This window comes from Oncorhynchus tshawytscha, linkage group LG09 (assembly GCF_018296145.1).
Source record: "Oncorhynchus tshawytscha isolate Ot180627B linkage group LG09, Otsh_v2.0, whole genome shotgun sequence".
NCBI classification, from domain to species: Eukaryota; Metazoa; Chordata; class Actinopteri; order Salmoniformes; family Salmonidae; genus Oncorhynchus; species Oncorhynchus tshawytscha.
This window is the reverse complement of record NC_056437.1, coordinates 24,961,953-24,978,814: the sequence shown is the minus strand read 5'-3', so window position 1 is coordinate 24,978,814 and position 16,862 is coordinate 24,961,953. Positions and strand designations below refer to the sequence as shown.

At 43.0% G+C, this 16,862-nt stretch overlaps 1 long non-coding RNA gene and 1 pseudogene across 1 annotated transcript; both read left to right on the top strand.

The window, feature by feature from the left end:
- The first annotated feature begins 565 nt into the window (after positions 1-565).
- LOC112259074 lies at positions 566-12,464 on the top strand (annotated as a pseudogene).
- Positions 12,465-13,084: 620 nt separating this feature from the next.
- Positions 13,085-15,296, top strand: LOC121847152. Its single transcript, XR_006084053.1, has 3 exons — positions 13,085-13,731; positions 13,816-14,931; positions 15,009-15,296. It is a non-coding gene; the product is annotated as an uncharacterized LOC121847152 (long non-coding RNA).
- The last annotated feature ends 1,566 nt before the right edge of the window (positions 15,297-16,862 follow it).

Below are 16,862 nucleotides of genomic sequence, written 5' to 3'. Positions count from 1 at the left end.
CTCACTGATTAGACTACAGTACACAGAGGGCCACATCCACGTCGACAACGCTGCTCAGCTCTCCATCATCAGATACATTGACATGAGGATGTCTGAGCAGGCCTCTTCTATAAGTGGATAGGAGTTTGGAAAGAGGAAGATCAAGCCTATAAATTAAGAACACATGATATAACGGTAGACCTACATATTTCTCAAATGCAATAAGATTTTTTAAATATGATAATGAGATCCTACATGTATGAATTGGCACCAAAAAATTGCAGTCACAACCCTGTGGCACTAATTATAGAAGTAGGCCTACAACATATAGAAAGTATATTATTAATTTACCATATATTACAACCCACTTTATCTGAAGGGTTTAAGGTGTATTATGCTGAACAACAATTAAGTCGGATAGTATTCGTCCACCCGACATTATCTGGTTGAATTATTTTAATAATCCAAAATCAATAGCCTAAACAACAACCTCCGGTTGCTTGAAGTTAAACTGTTGCAGATCTATTTCGTCAATCAATTTTTATTTTTGATCTTTGAGTCGCCTCTTGATGACGTAGGTATTAACGCGTGTTAGTTGTGAGTGCATAGAACGATGACTGGCTACAAATCACAACAGCTCGAGGATTAAATCCTCTGCCCAAGTTCACGGATCCAGGGGATGATAATGATTTACATTATTTGTATTGTTTTATAGGTATATTTTGCTTTCAATTTGAGAACAATGTTTCCGTTTTCATGTATCAACTCGTTACACACACGCCGGGTAGCATGCAAAACTAAGCTAGCCAGTTAGCTAACAGGCTAGTAGTACACTGAAAGCACGAAACACCTATATAAACGACTGTGATGCTCAAAATGACTACCCTGTTAGCCAAAAGTTATCAACAGTACTGGCAACCATCCACCTAGACATGTGTTTGTTGTGAGGTAGGATGAACACCCACTGCACCAGTTCCAATAACATGATTCTGCTATTGCTGCTAGCTAGCTATGATGACAATTGTAATATTTTAACTAGCTAGTATTCTTATCTCTCCAAACCTCTTATATTCATTGTCATTGCTAGTTATTTGGCTCGATGCTGAAGAGTACAAATCAACATTGACATGACCTTATGGAGAGGGGCAATATCCTGTCAGTTATTCCACTTGACTTTTCTTTCTCCTGAAGAATTCTTCTGATTGAATTGTAACATTCTGATCCTGAACAGTAAGCTATTATTGCCAGCCACTTTGTATATTGATCAGATATGACTATAAACTTGCAATTTTCAATCATTCAATCTCACTGTTTGGATACCTCCCAGAAACGAAAGCCAAGGTGGTAGAGGCATTTGAGGGTGGTGGTGGTGGTGATGATATGGTTGCCTTGAGTGGCCTCCGGAATAAAGCTAGAACTCTGCTGGAAGAGACAGACAAACGGTACCTGGGCAAGGCAACCTCTCGTAAAGACATGCTAAAGGGGATCGAAGGTTCTGGCAACCTCTCGTAAAGACATGCTAAAGGGGATCGAAGGTTCTGGTGAGTTGGAACATGAATGTGTCATTTATAATAATGTTAAACATATATGTTGGATAATCAATGCAACTGACCACAGGGAAAGGAAATAAAGAACCCGTCTAGAAAGTTGGATGAGAGCTGGTTGTTTGGGTTCAAGTACTTGAAATGCATATTTTTCTCCTTCTGTCCCTGGAATTGAACGGACAAGGTTGGACTGGTGAAACGATAAGGTAGTAACCTTGATTTTACTTATTTAATCAGATACATGATTACCCTTAGGATACATGCCCACCCTTTTGGGGGCGGCAGGTGGTTAGAGCATTGGGCCGGTAACCGAAAGGTTGCTAGATCGAATCCCCGAGCTGACGAGGTAAAAATCTGTCGTTCTGCCCCTGAACAAGGCAGTTAACCCACTGTTCCTAGGCCGTCATTGTAAATAATATATTTTTCTTAACTGACTTGCGTGGTTAAATAAAAAATAAATAAATAGGACTGGAGGAAGGAAGAATGTATTTCAAAAGCAATTTCATCAAGGCACTGTATTTGAAAATAGTCTTTTGTAGAATTCTGCCCTCTTGTGGTTCTGCAAGGGACACCTTTACATTTTGTAACTGTCCATCATTCAGTTCAAAATAATCTACAAGTAAATGTGCCTCTCACACCACACTAGATTCTCTTATAATCTTGTTAACGTCTCCTATAATTATTATCATAACACTTTGCTGGTCAACAAGATACCGTAGCTTTAATAGATTGATGTAGGTTCCTTATTTCCAATTTAATCTATGCTCAGCTGTGTATTGTCATATCATGTCTAGACGTTTAATTACAATAAGCATGTAACATAGAATAGCTTAGGCCTACATCTTCAAGTGGGCTGTTTTTTTTTTTGCTATTACATGGAGAAATTGCATTGCTGTTAATCAAGCTAATCCCTGTTTATCCAAACAAAATGCCTTGATTAAGGCAAAGATTTACAAGTCAAACACGGGTCATACAGCTAATCAATTTAAACTTAGAAGACCACTGATTACAGCATTAAGCTGTTGTGTACACGGCATGCACTACTATTATTCAGCTGCTGAGTGGAAGGCCATCTACATCCTTAACTGCTTGCATTAGTTAGAAATGCTACATTTTATTGCCATATGGTTGTTAATGAACATCTGTTTGTTTTTTTCAAATGTAATATTGAATCCTGGTCTTATCATTCTATTGCGATTTGGGTTTTTAGGAGAGGATGAGGACAATGATGATGAAAACAAGGAGGAAGCTGAAGATGACAACGTTGATGATGCTGATCTGGAGGATGGAGAGGCTGAAGATGGAGATGATGATGAAAAGATTGAGAGTGACACTGCTAAGAAGAAAAGCTTGGTATCTAAGCAGAAGGAGACGGACATCACACTTCCCTCAGAGACAGACTTACATAAGCTAACAGAGGGGATGGATCACTTTGGAGAGAGCGAAGAGGAGGATGATGATGATGAGGATGGAGAGAACGAGGAAGATGAGGATGAACAGATGGAGGATGAAGCTGACGATGTGGGAGCTGTGATGATGTTTTCTTAAGAGAAGGTGGATGAAGAGGTGGAGAAAGGGAAAGCTTGGAAAGATCAACTTGGTATGTATTTTGATAGACCTGCTATGTGTAATATATATTCTTCACTATGATGAAACAACTTAAGCCCATATTATCATCTCTTTTTCTCAGTAGACAACCTTGTCATTATTTTATTGAATCTTCACAGCTCTTTGGGACCAGCTACTTGAGGAGCAAATTAATATGCAGAAATCTCTTCTGACAGCCAATAAGCTGCCACAACCACATACCTTCCCATAGTTCAAGAAGAGGGGTGGAGCAGTGTTTGCTGGAGCGTTGAAGAATAGTGAGTGCATTGTTTCTGGTTATATTTTAAACAGTACATTTTATTTTACAGCTACCAAGAATATGAAATTAATTTAACTTTGTTGATCCCCAGGGGGAAATTGAGAAAAAAGGGATATGACACAAAAACACACATTAAAGTTTACAACCCAGTAAATTATGTGGTGATAATACTGAATGTTTTGTCTAGACATGTTATCTCCCAGACACAGATTTAGAAAATTAGTATTGCTTGCCTGCATATGCAGTGATTATTAGTGCGTAAAATAAGTTACTTTAAACGCAATGGCATTTGAAACATTAATTTTTAATCTTGGTGGACAAGGCTGGAGCTAGTGTTATGGTTTAGTATTTGGTGTGTAGAAAATAATTCAAACTATGTGACTAGAATCTGAAGTAGGCTTGGCTCTCAGTAAAAACATCACTATAGGAAGATTGTCATAACCAAATAATATTTTCTGTCTTTTCTCATAAGAATATCTTAATCCTTGTGTTTCCACAGTGGAATCATATGTGAAACGCTAGTTTGCCTTTCTCTCATTATTGTTTAAACCTGACAGATTTGTCGTGATTCTTCTAATACTATTTTTCTCAAGGCGTGATGGTAGTCCACCTCCCTCATGAAAATCACTCACACAATTTTAGAATCAATGCCCACAGTAATAGGATTCCTCTGGCCACGGGCAATTAATACAGTTTTTCTCTTTCTTTCTCCCTGCGCTGATCTCAAAGCTACGAGACACTGGCTTCTCCTCATTTGCATATTTATTACATTGGACTCAAATCTGGCGAGTGATTGATGTGGAGCCTGCCTCCTGAATTTTTAGCGGCCCATTATTATGAAAGGGAGGGAGGGGGCTCCAGCGTGCCAGTGTACTTTTGATTAAAGTTGAAGAGGAAGGAATCACAAGTGTTCCCCACCTCCTTTCTTGTCCTACGACCTGTGATTTGGAGGGCAAAGTCTCGAGGATTTGTGGCATGTTTTAATGGATGTTGACAAGATGTGGACTAACAACAGCTGAGGCAGATCTGCTCCAAAACATTTTATGCTTGGGGGGAATACTTTCTGTAGATTGGTTGGACAAGTGAAGTTATATTTTCTATTGTTATGCTGCATAACTCTGTTTTATTATTTTCCCTTTTCCACCCAGCTAATATTGAGGATTTGACTTGCACCGTTATGCCATTTACACTCATACATCCCTAATTCATTAAAAATGTGTAATCATATTTACTACTAATCGTAATTTCAGAGTTTGACAAAGACCAATGTTAAGTTTACTTTAGACACCATATTCATAGCATGTTTCCCTCTATCTTTACCCTCTTGTTTCCCATATCTCTCTGTTTGTATATTACATCCTGACAGCATGTTCTCTGTATGATGTTCTGTAAGGTCACAAAGCCCTGAAGGCTCTCCACTGGAGCTACAGGACCAGCTGCTCCATCAGAACCCAGACAATAGGCCCATCTCCCTGGGTAAGACCTGGGGAGCACACAGGTCAGCACTGTCTCTCTTCCACACCCACAGACAGCACACGTTGTACTCTGCTACATGGACCACTCTCCTGATTAACATTAAATGCTCTGGAATTTCAACCTACTTCCGGCTTTAAAGGCTCAGTGTAGTCAAACGTCCCCCCTGTGTTTTGTATCATATTGTACAACAGCTGATGAAACTAACACTTAAAAAGTATGAATATATTTGCTGTGTTATGTCCTGATAGGGCTTGTCTGGTGACATCACCAGGCGGTATAAGTTGATATATACCAATAACAAAGCGAGTTCCTCTCTGCCATGACCGGGAGACCCATGAGGTGGTGAACAACTGTACGGTGTTTCCTCCGACACATTGGTGCGGCTGGCTTCCGGGTTAAGCGAGCAGTGTCAAGAAGCAGTGTGGCTTGGTGGGGTCGTGTTGCGGAGGACGCTTGGCTCTCGACCTTCGCCTTCCCCGAGTCCGTACGGGAGTTGCAGCGTTCGGACAAGACTGTAACTACCAATTGGATATCACGAAAAAGGGGTAAATGTACCAAAACAATAAATTAACATAAAAACTCTGTCAATAACAGCTAGTTTTCAAGATTACATATCCCTCCCCCTCTCCACTAAGAACACTCCCAGACAGTCCCTTGCAACATTTTAGCTTGAGAAATAGTTTTTTGCTAAAAAGCTATTTTTGTATCTCTTTGACCATTTGAATGGAAAACTATTACAGTAAGGTTCTTATTAATTGTTAACCAGAATCAAATCAAATTTTGTCAAATGGCATCACTACTCTGGATGGTTCTGACTTAGAATATGTGGACAACTACAAATACCTAGGTGTCTGGTTAGACTGTAAACTCTCCTTCGAGACACATATTAAGCCTCCCCAACCAAATTAAATCTAGAATCGTCTTCGTATTTCGCAACACAGCCTCCTTCACTCATGCTGCCAAACATACCCTCGTAAAACTGACTATCCTACCGATCCTTGACTTTGGCGATGTCATTTACAAAATAGCCTCCAACACTCTACTCAGCAAACTGGATGTGGTCTATCACAGTGCCATCCTTTTTATCACCAATGCCCCATATACTACCCACCACTGCGACCTTACGCTCTTGTTGGATGTCCCTCACTACATATCCGTCGCCAAACCCACTGGCTCCAGGTCATCTATAAGTCTTTGCTAGGTAAAGCCCCGCCTTATCTCAGCTCACTGGTCACCATAGCAACACCCACCCATAGCACACGCTCCAGCAGGTATATTTCACTGGTCATCCCCAAAGCCAACACCTCCTTTGGCCACCTTTCCTTCCAGTTCTCTGCTACCAATGACTGGAACGAATTGCAAAAATCACTGAAGCTGGAGACTTATATCTCCCTCTCTAACTTTAAGCATCAGCTGTCAGAGCAGCTTACCGATCACTTTACCTGTACACAGCCAATCTGTAAATAGCCCACCCAACTACCTCATCCACATATTGTTATCTATCTTTTAGATTTTTTGCACCCCAGTATCTCTACTTGCACATCATCATCTGCACATCTATCACTCCAGTGTTAATGCTAAATTGTAATTATTTCGCCTCTATGGCCTATTTATTGCCTTACCTCCCTTATCTTCTACATTTGCACACGCTGTACATAGATATTTCTATTGTGTTACTGACTGTAAGATTGTTTGTGTAACTCTGTGTTGTTTTTGTCGCACTGCTTTGCTTTATCTTGGTCAGGTCGCAGTTGTAAATGAGAACTTGTTAAACTGGCCTACCTGGTTAATAAAGGTGAAATAAAAATAATACAAACTGAGTTAAGGTATTGTTTCTGACTGTTCTTTATCTCTTCTCTCATGGTTTTGGGGCGTTTGGCAGGAACATCCTCACCCAGGTGGAACAGGTGCTGATGGACAAGAAGAGCCTGCTTAGACACACCCAGACCAGACGCTCAGAGTACGGAGTCCTGGGCAAGCTAGAGGCCACAGCTCCCCTACCTGAGACCACCACTGCAGAGGGATATAGGATAGGGAACTTGTAGCGAAAGCAGCCTGAGAGTGTGTGTATTGACGTGTCCACCTTTTGACTGTAAACAGGGCTCGACATTAACGCTTGTCCGCGGCAAGTAAAATCACAATATCAAACAATTACTCTGATCAGAATTGGATAATTTGTCCTCTGGATGCGATGTATTGCTGTTCTCCCAATTTCTGCAGAGCGCATCAAGTAGGACTATTGCATTGACAGGCAGGAGCAGCCTGCCTTGACACTTCCCTGGTTGTGAGTGTTTTGAGATCAAAGCACATAACCATATGTACTAATTAGCAAGGAATGTATATTCCTTGCTAATTAGTGAGTTATTTCCACAGTTATAGCAACTTTTTGGTCAGCAAACAGGGTTTGTACGGTCCCATGCTGTCAATAGATCTACCCTGAAACCGGAATATTCTAGCCCTACAAGTTTATATATAAACATGCCTTAGTTACCTTGCTTTGAAATAGCCTACTTTAGCCATTTGATCCCTGATTTAATTAGTACATTTTATTTTTATATTGATGAAAAGTATTTAGTTGTACTTGTAATCTAATGTTTCAATATTTTATAGGCTATGAAGGGTGTCCAACCATCCTCCAGAAGAGCCTTAAAGGGGCAATGTTGTATTTTGAGACAGGCTTGAATATACAAAGAAGCCTACAGGATAGCCTACATTTTTGTCTCATGGTAATTGGCCTAATAATTAATTGTAGTTTGAAAAGTGGTTCCTTGGATCATACAACGCAATTTCAGTTACCTTTTTTGGGGACTGGGGACACGTGACTTTCAGACAAGTAAAAAATCTGTCCTGCTTGTTAATGTCAAGCCCTGGTAACTATAACCATACTAGTGAGAACTCACCCCACTAAAGTTAACTGTACAAGAAGCACTTTAGTTAAAGGCCCAGTGCAGTCAAAGATGGGAGTTTCCTGTGTTTTATATATATTTCCACACTATGAGATTAGAAGGTGGGATGGAGTTTTGGCCTGCCTGGTGACATCACCCGGCTGTAAAATTATTTCATAGGTCAATAAGAAAGAGCGTTCCAGACCACTCTGCCAATAACAGCTAGTTTTCAGTTTTCCCTTCCCCACTCAGACCATTCCCAGACAGTCCTAGCATAAATCTTGCTTGAGAAATTGCTATTTGCTAAAAACTCACCAGAAGTGACCTGGTGGAGCAAGCAGAGCGAGGCGGTGGAAAGAATGGGACAGGCAGAGCAGTGACTGTATGCAAGCAGGATAGTCCATATCGCCAATAATCTTTGCTGAGAGCAATGTTGTGTTTCCAAAAGTGGATGAATTGGCCTAATTTAGCATGTATGCTAAAGCCTCAACCCTTAGCTGTCTCTTCCAATTCAAATGAGCTAAAAAAAAATGTAATAATGACTACATTAAAATAAAAATGTTTGACTGCAGCGCCAGCGATGAAATGCAAAAATAGAGACACGTTCTAATTGAGCACGATGTCAAAGCGGACAACCCGCCCTCCCTACTTCGGTTGGGTCATAATAATTCAAAACAATGCATTCTAAAATAAATCACACACATGCCTCATACATTCACCTTTGGTGAGTTTAGGCCATAAGGTACTTCAAAGTTACTGATAAAAACAGCTGCATTGGCCCGTTGAAGAATCTATCTCTGGTGGGAGCTTTCACCATGAAACCCCTCTTCAGTCAGATTCCTTCTAGTTTGTTAAGCATTCATCTGTTACAGCATTAACTGACTGAGATACATTAAGTTCTGTATCTTAACTTAATCTAGTCAGCAAATGCAGCATGTGAACTTCATTAACCTGAAATGTAGGCAATGTCACGGCCCAAAATGATTTCAAGCAAGGAGCATTTGTAGGTTGTTAAATACATTACGGGAGGGTTGTTTCAGCAGTTTTAGATTAGGACCCGCGCAGCTCAGCCATCCCTCTTCCTCCTCCAGAGGTGCCACTTTATCTGGAGAGCAGCCTGTTTATCTGGGGTGCCACATCTGGAGTTTATGGCTTCACCTCCTGCATCGCTACATGACAGAGAGCTTTCTCTCTCCCTCTCTACCTCGTTCTCACCCCTCCCTCTCCCCTCCTCTTCCTCTCTCTTCTCTCTCAGGGGACAAAGCAGCTGCTGAATGCTAACACACGTCTGAATGATCTGGACGAGGAGATCTTCGATGATGATGATTTCTATCACCAGGTAAATATCAACCCTTCTGCATGAAACAATCATCACACAAGGCCTGAAGCATTCCTAAAAATATCTATTGTTTGATACCACACTTCCGTTTTGTTACAAAAGTGGACGTGTATTACAGGCAGCATATCAGGAGTAAGCGATGCTGTGCTCATTGGGAATGGTGCCTGGATCTACATTGTGTCGTGTGAAGTACCAAGACTGCCCTTGTTATTATAGTTGGTCCTTCAGGGGGCAACATCATGTCATTCCAGTCTCCCCCAGTCTGAGGGCTCCGGAAGTGCAGCTCAGAGCCGTTCCCTGTGGGACTAAGCCTGCTCTAGTAATACTCCAGTAATACATGGTTTTAATGTGGTTAACCTCTCACAGCAGGCCAGAGCTGGACTGATCTTTGCATCCACCGAAACATTTTTAGTCAGCAACTCTGTGCATGCCATAAATCACTGTTGTGCATTTGTGTGTGTGATGCTGACTCCTATAGTACTGTAATGGCTCTCTCTACACCGCTCAGTACAGCTGAGGCGTAGTCATTAACCATGTCTGTGAACAGAGCGATCACTCCCACACTGGATTAGAGTCATTATGTAGCACCAATGGAGCTTTAAGTTACATTCACCAAGGAACTGCAAGATATGCACATTCCTAACCTACGTCCTGATCAAGGATGAGGAAAGCTATGGGGACGTGCATGTTGTGTTGCTGGTGACTTGGTAGTGCCCATTCTCGCTATCTTTCCCTGTCTCAGAGCCTGGAAGCTGGCCATACAGAGAGAGAGCCCTATAGAGGGGGAGCCAGAGGGGTTAATTGGGGACATTAATGAAGATTCTCTCTCTCCTGATAGGGGTCAGGGAGAGGGCTGCATGGTGGCCGATTTTAAAACGAAATGGTCCAGTCAGTCAAGACGAGACGTTATTATCTCTGGGGGGAACACAAAGGAACAGGGCTGAGTAATGAAACTACTCCCTGTAATGTGGGGCTGTGTGGGGTGATGTGTAGTCAGAGTCAGTTGTGTGAATGGAGTGTGAATCAATGAGCACTGTCCTCATTAAGATGTTGTACTGTGAGGTCCAGTGCTGATGATCCTCTGGGGTCCTGGCACTGTGTTACTCTTCTAACTGAGGCTGATGCCCAGTGGTGCTTCATTCTGGCAGGGCCTGGCTGGTCTGGGCCTAGGTTCTGTGGTTGGCTGCTGGGCTGACGGTGTTGAAGAGGTCCAGGTTAAGTGAATGGATTTGCTGCTAGGTCAGAGAGGAGGGGGAGAGAGGGAGCTCTGTACTCTGGTGAATATATCTAGACAGACCAGACCAGACCAGGTCAGACCAGGTCAGACAGTCTGACAGACAGACAGATTACTGACTCTCACTCAGTCTCCCCTTTTGGTCTCTTTTTCCTCCGCTCACCTTATTCTGTTTAAAACAGCTTCTGTGGGTGCTTATTGAACGCAAGACAAGTGCTGCAGACTCCAACGACCAGGTGGCTATGGGGAGGTGAGTGATGTGTGTGTGGTGCTGAGATCTGGGGTTACCCCTGTAGGCTTTGTCTGATAGGGGTCCTCTCGTCCTCTCCTCTCCTACTCTTCCAGACAAAGGCTAGCCATTCAGAAGCTTCGCAGTAAGATCGAAAAGAAAGTGGCCACCAAGGCGAACAAGAGCCGCAAAGTCAGTTGAGTGGAGGGAACAGTGAAGGTATAGTGAGGAAATATTGATTCACTAGAATATTTCCTTTTCTCCACATTAAAACTCTGACAATAATTGAGTGCCCTTGTTTCCATGTACGTCTTGTTCCATTTATGTCCGTTAGCAGTATTGGGTGTAGTAGGTCTGTTTTTAGCATCCACTGCAGAACAATCTGTGTTTCTCTGTCCGTGGAGGCCCCAATGACCGCATGTATTACCCTTGGTTCGTTTATGAAAAAACAAATAGATTTCACTTCCTCTAATGCTGGTTTGTCTATAGTCCTTTCAGTTATTTCAATGATCTTTTATTCCATAAATTCCATTTATATTTAAAAAAAAATGTCAACTACGCTATTTGTTTTTTCCATTTATTGCAAGTGGTCAGCCTTTTATTTGGGGCCTTTTGTGCCCATTGTATTTCTCTGTGTTTATCTTATACACACAGGCACACTGAACTAACACATGGACTCAAATATTCACATTTATTAACGGACAAACCACAGTTACACACATGTACATTGCATTAACATTTGAGTCATTTAGCAGACACTCTTATCCAGAGTGAATTACAACATAGTTGAAATGGTGGGTATTCCCTATTTTTGCTGTTTGTTCTTGCGTACGTATCTGTCTAGGTTCCACATCCACAGTAAGCTGGTGAACATCATGGCCCCCATCGACCACAGCTCCATGAATGTTGATGCATGGCGAGTCTCTTATTGTTCACGCATTACATGAGTAAAGGCAGCACTCTTCACTGACATGCCAATATTGACCTGTTCTTCAACCTATCACCTCCTCTGTCTTGGGGCTGGAAATCACAGAGCTCAGTGTTCCTCTGTCCCGTTCTCTTGTCACAGCCATCTGACACACTCACAAACCTGAAATGACTGTCCCTATAACGGCTACCATCCCATAAATCTCTGAATGCTGCTGTGCTCGGCTGCTCTCCTGCACTCACACACTTACGTTATTCCCCTTTTAGCCTTTTTGTTGCCATCGTCTGGAGTTGGTCAGTGTGATTTCTAAATGAGATGAACAGGTTCTTCAGCTGTAATGTATCGACTGCTGATAGTCCTATTATGTGAGTTTATACATGCCATAGCAGGACTGCTGTAGTCTTCCATTTGCTAGTGGGCCCATATTGATTCCAAGCACACACTGGAGACGGGGAGGACAGTAGATGGCTAGTCCCCTGACTGTCCTCCTTACCTGTCCTTATCTGTCCTCCAGTACGTACTGTAGGTAGGTAGGGTAGTGCAGGCAGAGGTTGAGTTTACTGTGAGATGACAGGTATTCTAAACACGGTAATAACTGACCAATGGCGTGACCTTGCCCTGCCGTGTTTACAGCCCACCTCATTTCCATAGCAATCAATGGCCTACAGTAATAATGGTGATGTATGACCGTTGCATCAGGCTGGTCACTGACCTTTCCCAGAGAGACACACTGGGTGACCTTTTGGAATGAATGCCCCGGCACAGACCTCCTCACCCTCTATATCACCCTCCCTCCCGGCCCTCTTATCTCTCTCCCCCACCACCGTATCTCAATGCTGCGCTGGCTTCACGGACGCAGTCCGCAATGCTCCACTGGCTCCATGAATGTTAATGTGAGGGGGGAGGGGGGCTGTCACAGACAGGTCCCACATACAATGCAGGATCTAAACGCGGTTTGTTTATTAATAAAGGTCTGTGGTGGAGTTGAGTGAGTGGGTTCTTTTTATTTTATACTGACTTTTTCTGGCCCTGCACCCACTAAAGGATGTGCATTTGATCAGTCTTTAAAAAAAATGTTTTACCTTCATTTAACCAGGCAAGTCAGTTAAGAACAAATTCTTATTTTCAATGACGGCCTGGGAACAGTGGGTTAACTGCCTGTTCAGGGGCAGAAAGACAGATTTGTACCTTGTCAGCTCGGGGGTTTGAACTTGCAACCTTCCGGTTACTAGTCCAACGCTCAAACCACTAGGCTACCCTGCCGCCCTCTTGACACACACATGCAAGTGTCATGCATACATTTCATGCACATTGCACACCTGTGCACATTTAAGTCCTCTAGAAGGTATTTAGACATTCATCATGGCACATTTCTGCATGTAATATATAGGAGATGCAATTTGAGGCAGGCTGCACCTCCAACCACACTTCAGCTCCCCTGTTCCTCGTCTCCCGTCTTCTCTCCCTCGTGCACAGATACACACACACACACACACACACACACACACACACACACACACACACACACACACACACACACACACACACACACACACACACACACACACACACACACACACACACACACACACACACACACACACACACACACACACACACACACACACACACACACACACACAGTCAGTCAGTCAGTCAGTCCTATTTTAGGCTGGGTTCTGAGCCTCCTCCTCCCCTGTCTTCCCTGCGCTCCTCAGTATTCCCCAGCCGATATTTACCGAGCTCAGGCGGAATGAGAATTTATGCATTATGTGGTGATGATCAGAATGTATTGTAATCCTTGACCCTGGTGGCGCATTTCAAATGAGGATTGGGGATTAAGCCCCTGTGGCTGGCTGACAGACACATTGGCTCCCTGCCCCCTGAGAACAACACAAGGCTCCTCTTTAACACAACACATTACACAGATACTGGGACCCTGCACTGACTGTTATGCTGTAGTGGACACACAGATCTGTAATAGGTTATAATCTGTATAGCATGCTATTGTAGGAGTGGTTACTTCTCTACCCTGGCCAACACAAACTATAGGTTGTTTGACACCACTACAGTTTTTGCTGAAGGTGCAGTGCGGGAGTGACATGCTCTGAGCTAGTAGGAGAGATGCATAGCAGAACAGAAGGCAGAACCCAGGAGATAAACACATGCCTCTTCCTGTGGTCTGGCCCTCTCCTCTAAAGGCTTATGAACAGCACCAGTCTAGATGTTAGTTCAGAATGGAGAGCACAGGTCAACTGGCTGCACCGGAGCAGCACAGGTCAACTGGCTGCACCGGAGCAGCACAGGTCAACTGGCTGCACTGGAGCAGCACAGGTCAACTGGCTGCACCGGAGCAGCACAGGTCAACTGGCTGCACCGGAGCAGCACAGGTCAACTGGCTGCACTGGAGCAGCACAGGTCAACTGGCTGCACTGGAGCAGCACAGGTCAACTGGCTGCACCGGAGCAGCACAGGTCAACTGGCTCCCTTGATTCTCTAATAATCTCAACACAATTAACAGAGACATGTCACTTCTGGGGGCATCACATACTGCCATCTAGTGTCTATTCCATATGCAGACAGACGCACACAGGCTTCTCAGGATGTACATTTGTATGTAAACGCTGAACATTGTTTTATGGATGTAGAAAACAGTTGTGATCTATGTGCAGACAGTCGTCGTACACAAACAAAACTAGCCCCGTCTCAAAATTAGGCTCTATTGGCCTATCTATCTGAGTAGAGCCACTTTGGCTGGAACATTTGACTGATTGAAATGACTGAGCTGGTCAGGGAAGGAGGAGGCAGCTCAGCAAGATGTAGATTGAGAGCAGCTGGGGCCTTTCCCTGATTCCCTGCCTGCCTGTGTTGGTCTGCTTTTTGTCATGGACAGGCCTGTCAAAGACAGTGACAGACACTTGTGTTCAGGCCGTAATCAGACGGCACTGGGCTCCGTAAAGACCCTTCTCTGTCTCATCTGGCCTATTGCATATACCTCCCTAATTGGAATCCTGCAACTGGGTCACTGGCATTATCTCTCAAGTACCGTCAAGTCATTGAGACGCATGAATGTGGAATTATTCCTGCTCCCAATGCATGATTGAGACCTCTCCTTCTTTTCTGTGTCTTCCCTCTGTCATCGGTTGATTTCCTCTTCTGTCACATTAAAATGTTAAGTCTGTGGCGAAGCCAGGTTTGATCATAATTTTGCCATGCTTCTTGTTATTGAAAAAGGTGATGTTTAAAATGTTTTTCTCCTTGATGGTGTAGGACTGAGTTGTATCGCTCACTATTCGGGAAGAACGCATTGTGCTCCTGAGTGGCACAGCGGTCTAAGGCACTGCATCTTAGTGCAAGAGGTGTCACTACAGTCCCTGGTTTGAATCCAGGCTGTATCACATCCGGCCGTGATTGGGAGTCCCATAGAGAGGTCGTCCGGGTTTGGCCGGGGTAAGCTGCCATTGTAAATAAGAATGTGTTCTTAACTGACTTGCCATGTTAAATACAAAAAGATTTTTTTGCGGAAGGTGCAGTGCGGGAGTGACATGCTCTGAGCTAGTAGGAGAGATGCAGAACAGAAGGCAGAACCCAGAATGGACCTGACTGATTTGGAATCTGCCGCATTGACTTGAAGATACGGTTTTCTTCATTAGGTTTAAATATGTGACTTTGATACTATCAGAATTATTTTTTTTGCCAAGTTGCAACAAACACTCAAACTCTCTCTCTTGTTGTGATGTGTGTTTTGTCCTATATTTACATTGTATTTTATTTTTATTTTTAATCCCAGGCCCCCGTTCCCGCAGGAAGCCTTTTGTCTTTTGGTAGGCCGTCATTGTCAATAAGAATTTGTTTTTAACTGACTTGCCTGGTTAAATAAAAATAAATCAATAAAAAGTTGTTTCTATTATCCCCATTTTATGTCTGTCAGGTGATTTGTCTGCTGACCAATGGAGGGAACTTAACCCACCCCAGAGTTAGTTGGTGATTAAACATGTTGTTTTTAAACTTATTATGGGGGAAAAAACCCCACTTAAAAACCAAACAAGCAGCCATGCCAAACCTAACAAAGCAATTCCTCGTAACTTTCTCCAAACAATCCCGTTCTCTCCGCTCCAGTAGAAGTAGTGGAGGAAGTAGTGGAGGAAGGGTCTGATGCTGCAGTTTGTCAGTGATTAGCGCTGGAATTAGCCAGCCTAGCGTGCCTCTACAAATGAGCAAAGCCCTCTGGGAGACCGGAGAGGCCAGGCAAGGCGCATTTCCAATTATACCACCAAATTACTCATTTTCTTATTGGGTCTCCCATAATTGTGATGGGTATTGGGTGTATGCAACTCAATTTGTCTTACATATTTGTTGGTAGGATGGTAATAGAGTTGACAGAGCCAAGGGGACGATATGAAAGTGAGACAGGAAAAACAACTAAAGGGATGAGATGGATTCCTCACTATTTGTTTGATTCGTCTCATCCCTCTTAAGACGGTTGAAGTTTAAAAGCCCATAAATGTTTTAAAAAATGCCACTGATCATCTGTGGGTTGAGGCATGAGAAGAGAATATAATTTCAGAGTAATCAGAATGTCTCTCGCCAAGTATTATACTTCTCTCACTGCATTTGGCAGAATTGCTGAAGTATGATGGTGGTGTGATAATCTATCATGGATCATCTATTTGTCCATGGGCTAGGCCACCGTCACTTTGCCATGAAGAGATTTTTATGTGGATTATAGTACACTGAACAAAAATATACAGTAAACACAACATGTAAAGTGTTGGTTGGTTAAATGTTTCATGAGCTGAAATAAAGGAATGTTCCATATGCACAAAAAGCTTATTTCTCCTAAATGTTCTTAACAAATTAGTTTATATCCCTGTTAGTAAACATTTGTCCTTTGCCAAGATAATCAATCCACCTGACAGTTGTGGCATATCAAGAAGCGGATTAAACAGCATGATCATTACACAGGTGCACCTTGTGCTGGGGACAATAAAAGACCACTCTAAAATGTACAGTTTTGTCACACAACACAATACCACAGATGTCTCAAGTTGAGAGGGAGCAATTGGCCCACTGACTGCAGGACTGTCCACCAGAGCTATTGCTAGAGAATTGAATGTTCATTTATCCACCATAAGCCTCCAACATAATTTTAGAGTATTTGGCAGTACGTCCAACCAGCCTCACAACCGCAGACCACGTGTATGGCGTGGTGTGGGTGAGCGGTTTGCTGTGTCAACATTGTGAACAAAGTACCCCATGGTGGCATATGGGCAGGCATAAACTACAGACAATGAACACAATTGCATTTTATTGATGGCAATTTGAATGCACAGAGATACCGTGACGAGATCATGAGGCCCATTGACGTGCCATTCATCCGC